The sequence below is a fragment of the Galeopterus variegatus genome, unplaced genomic scaffold (genome assembly GCF_000696425.1).
Source record: "Galeopterus variegatus unplaced genomic scaffold, G_variegatus-3.0.2 Scaffold400, whole genome shotgun sequence".
NCBI lineage: Eukaryota > Metazoa > Chordata > Mammalia > Dermoptera > Cynocephalidae > Galeopterus > Galeopterus variegatus.
This window is the reverse complement of record NW_007726511.1, coordinates 595,771-600,610: the sequence shown is the minus strand read 5'-3', so window position 1 is coordinate 600,610 and position 4,840 is coordinate 595,771.

The following is a 4,840-nucleotide window of genomic DNA, read 5'->3' as shown; positions in this document are numbered from 1 at the left end:
TCCAGCCACATGGCCCTCGTCCCATCCTTGACGTCGTCACCTCTCCCTGCCTCCTGGCCTTTGCCCGTTGGACACTCCCCCTGCCTGGAACGCCACCTCCTTTCCTGGCCCTTCCCGGCCCCGGCTCATTTCCTCTGGTTAATTCCTCTTCATCCTCCCCCTCAGCATGCTCAGAGGATCTGGCTGTGATTCCCTGTTCAGTGTCTGCCTCCCTGCTGGACCCTGAGCTCCCCGACGATGGGGATCTGGTTCTCCCTGGTAACCCCAGAACCTACCATGTTGCCCAGCACACAGGAGGGAGTTGGTAAACACTTGGTGAGTGAATGGGTAACAGAGGACGCACTGTCCACCTTTAGCTCCTGCGGTGGTAAGACCTGGACCCCGTGGGCCGAGGGGTCAGAGAGCATCTCTACCAGGGGTGACGGGCTCCAGCTCCTAGCTGGCCTCCCCATGCCATGCGCAGGACACCAGTCTGAACCCTGACCCTCAGCAGAGACTGGGCCCTGATCCTGGACAGACACTGTTCCCTGATCCTGGACTCAGACTAAGCCCTGACTTCAGCCCCAGACTGAGTCTTGACTCAAGACGGTCTTGACCCCAAAAGCAGACTGAGTTTAACTCCATGCTTCTTCCATGAAATCGTTGCTGGGGAGAACTCTGGACTGGGAGTGAGAGATCTGAGTTCGAGTCTTAGCTCTGCCCTAATTCCCCAAGTGACCCTGGGTAAGGCCCTGACCCCCGGGCCTCCACCTCACGGTGAAATGGGTGCATCTGCAGAAAGCACAGAGCACCCGCCATTCACGCTCTGCTCCCACCCCTGAGCCGCCATTACTCCCAGTCCCAGGACATTCCTGGGGTGGGGTCCCAGGAGAGGTGGGGGTTGGCTCATGGGAACTCCCCCCACACCTAGGTTTTGTAGAAAGGGTCAGGAAGGGGTTTGGAAGGGCTGCAGGCACTCTTCCAGTTCAAGAGCCCATTCCATCCGACTTGGGGTGCTCTGGTCCATTCCTACCCCCAACCAAGGGCAGCAATCCTGCTGGGATTGGCTTAGTCTCTGACAGTGATGTGACCTTGGGTGAATCACTACCCTTCTCCCTCTGGGGGCAGGGGGCTGAGAGCCGGGTTAGACAGGGACAGGCTATCAGTACCTCTTGTCTGCAGCCCCCAACCTCTGTCCCCACCTTCCCCCACCTGCCACCACCTTAAGAAGGCTCCTCCTGACCTGCAAGTCCAGGGCCTGGAGGATGAGGTGGCCCCGAGACAGTGAAACCACTGGACATGGCCCAGGCCCCTGCTGGACCCCAGAGCCTGTATCTGAGCTGTGGGGTGGGTCCCTTCCGCCTGCAGGAGAGGGTGGCGGCTGGCAGCTTGCAGGAGAGAGGAGCCTGGGCCTGTCCTGGAGCTCCCTCTAGTGTCTCCAGAGGGGCCTGCAGACTGTTCTTCAGCCAGGGGAGGACTAGATTTGTCCCCGCCACCTCCCCAAGCCATCTCGCCAGCCCCATCTTCACCTTCATCATTGGGACTTCCCTGAACTGAGATCCTGGGCTGCCATCTGGCCTGCTGTCTCTTTCTCAGCCCCAGTGGACATCAAGTCTGTTGTTCCTGCTGCTCAAATGCCCACCCCTGCTCTCCACCCCTCTGCCTGTCCCAGCTCAGACCTCATGACCTTTCTCTGGATGATTTCTGCTCTTGCCCCTGCAATGCATCTTCCACAGTCTTTCCAGAAGGAATTCTGCCATGTCACTCCCCTGCTGTAACCTCTTCCATGGCTCCCCACTGCCCCAGGACAAAGTCCAGCCTCCTTGGCACATACAGGCTCTGCATCATGTGCCCTCGGCTGACACTCCAGCGTCATTTCTGATCACTGTCCTTTCACCTCCTGAACTGTCTGCAGTTCCTGAAGGCACGACGCCCTTCACCACACCTGCCCTTTGCCCGTGCTGGGTTGTCAGTCAGGTAAGCCTTCTGCCTCTTCTCCATCTGGAAAACTCCTCTTCACACTCCAAGGCCCCACATCCTCTGGGGAAGTGCCCTCTGGCAGCTGGCTTCTCTGTCCTTGGGGCTCCCACCAGCTCGAAGCCAGCACCTCCGCACGTTGTCTGTATGTCTGTTTCTTCCACTAGACATGAGCTCCCCAGGGCAAGGGCTGAGTGATTCGCATCTGTGTATTAATCACTTACTACATGCCCTGCCTTAGGATGGACACAGATGTCTATACTGGCAACATGAACTGGCATGATCAGTGTGGGGGACTTTGAGGGTAGCCCGGGGGTCTGTGGGAGCCCAGAAGAGACCCTGACCAAGCCTGGGGATGGGGTGGGGATCAGAGAAGTCTTTTCTGAGGAGGCGATGCTAGAACTGAGTCTTGAAGGACCAGCAAGTTGTCAGCAGGCATTCAGTCAGCTGGGGGTGCATTCTGGGGAGCAGACCCCAGGAGCAAAGGGTGTTTGTTTGTGTGTGTGTGTGTGTGTGTGTGTGTGTGTGTGTGTGTGTGTGTGTAGTTGGGGGAGGGGAGAGACACTGGGGCAGGGGAGATGGTGGGGGCTGAGGTTGTTGATCTGCGTTTGTGGGGAGGCAAACAAGGGGCTGGATTATGAAAGACTCTGGGTACCAGGTTCAGGAATTTAGACTTGGCCTGAGGACAACTGGGAGTCAACAGACAGGAGACACAATTTGGAGTTTGGAAAAATCCCTCTGGCAGTTGGTACAAAAGCCAGGGGCCTCCTGGGTGCTGTTTTGGGAATTTGTGGGGGTGTTTTGGTGGATGGGGCCTGGGAAGCTGGATGCCCTGTGATGTTTAGGAGAGTCCACACCCTGCAGAATTGTCCCATGTGCCATTTGACTTCTGGATTTCCTGCCAGATATTCATGTAGAGGAAAAACACCTGTTTGTAATTGTCCAATCTTAGAGCCCAAGTCTGACTTGCAAATAAATAAAGAGCACTTTTGCATGGTTTTTAACATACACTGAATTTGCCAGAAATACGATTCCCATGTAAATTGAAGGAAAATTATGTTTTATCTTGTTTGGAACCTTAACCAAAGTTGTCACCATTTTGGAAAATTACATACTTGATGTCAACGCTACTTGTGGTATTTGAGCTGCCAACAGGACACTCTCTGTATTAGTTTACATTAGTGGCTGTTGCATTCAGGGGGATTCTATGTATAAGTGCAAATTTCTCATTATTTTATTATGTCTTCTAATGTAGTTGACAAGAGCATTTACAATTTGAAATACATATCATCTTAAATTACTTTCCTTATTTATTAATTTAATCAACACTCATTTAACTCTTACATGTGCCAGAGACTGTTTTAGATGCTTTATGAATAATTACTCATTTGATGTCATAACAACTCTATGCAGTGAGGTGCTATTGTTATCTCTTCTTACCAAGGAGCTGAGACAGAGAGGTTAAGTGACTTACCCAAGGACACACAGCTGGGAAGTGGAGAAGTCAGGATTTGAAGCAGCGTCTTCACTGCAGGCCTATAGTGACTCCTTCTGATATTTCAGTTGGGGCAATGGTATGGTTTTCTTTCAAAAATTATATGCATGTGTATGTCTTGTTTCATTGCATGGTACTAAGGGGTGATACAAGACATTTGTCCTCAAGAATTGAGATAAGGTGGAAGCAGTGGTGGAGAGCTGGCCGGGAAGCCTGGGCATGTGTGTGCTCACCCAGGGAGGAATGTGCTGGGAGAAGGGCCGGGGCTAGGAGCAGACCCTGGCACACCCCAACAGTCTGGGGCAGAAGAGAACAGTCAGAAAGGCAGGAGGGAAACCCAGGAGCAGGGGTTGGGGAAGCCACAGGGAGAGAAGTCCAAGAGGGAGGGAGGGAGTAGGTGACACTGGGAAGACAGAGACCTGGTGAGGTCAGGGCTGAGGGTGGCCCCAGACCTGCCCACAAAGGGAACCATGTGACCTGTGACTTGAGCTGGTGGAAGCAACTGAAGGGGCCTTGGGCTGGAGCTGTAATCAGAATCTCTCTCCAATGCAAGAAGAAAGTGGGGTGGGAAGAAATACCCTGCCCTCTCTCCTCCCGCCCTCCCATCTCCTGCCTGTGTCTCCCATTAGGACACCCTCGTGGGAGTCCCGAGGGAAGGGAACCAGCCCTGACAACGTCCACAGGCATCAGCAGGGCAGAGAAAGGAGAACAATACCCAGCGAGACCCTGAGAAGGGAGGGGCAGGACCCTGGGGGTTGGATCCAGGGCAGGGGCCACGTTGGAAGGGTCTGGAGGCATCCCTCCTGGTGACCTCAGTGGGCCGGGTCACTATCCACCCCCACCCCCACAGCTGGGCTCTGGCAGCAGCAACCCACTCCCCACGGTATTCTGGGATGGATACTGTAACTATCCCCATTACAGATGGGGTGAACTAAGTCGGAAAAGTAGAAACAGACCAGGATTTTGAAACAGGATTCAAACCCAGGTCTGCCTGATGCCAATGCTGGGGCTCCCAGCCACTAAATCCTTTTGCCAGACTTACATACCAGCTCAAGAGCAGGTGGGTATTCGGCTCCAGGACGGGGTGCCCCTTGACCAGGGAGGTGGCAGCTGATTGGAGAGACAGTCAACCTAGAGTCAGAGTCCCTGAGTGGAAAGGCCTGCCCTGCACTGATGCTGTGGGACCCTGAGCAGCTTACCTCGGCTCTCTGTGCCTCAGTTTCCTTATCTGTAAAATGAGGTCAATGCTGACCTTGTGGTGTTGTTGAGGGGGTAAACTGAGGCTATGCTGATTCCCTCTCCCCTCTCTCGCCCCTCCCCCCCAGGTGGGGAGGTTGGGGAAGGACTCTCCTGAAGGACCATCTCGGAGGGGCTGGCCCGCTCTTACCG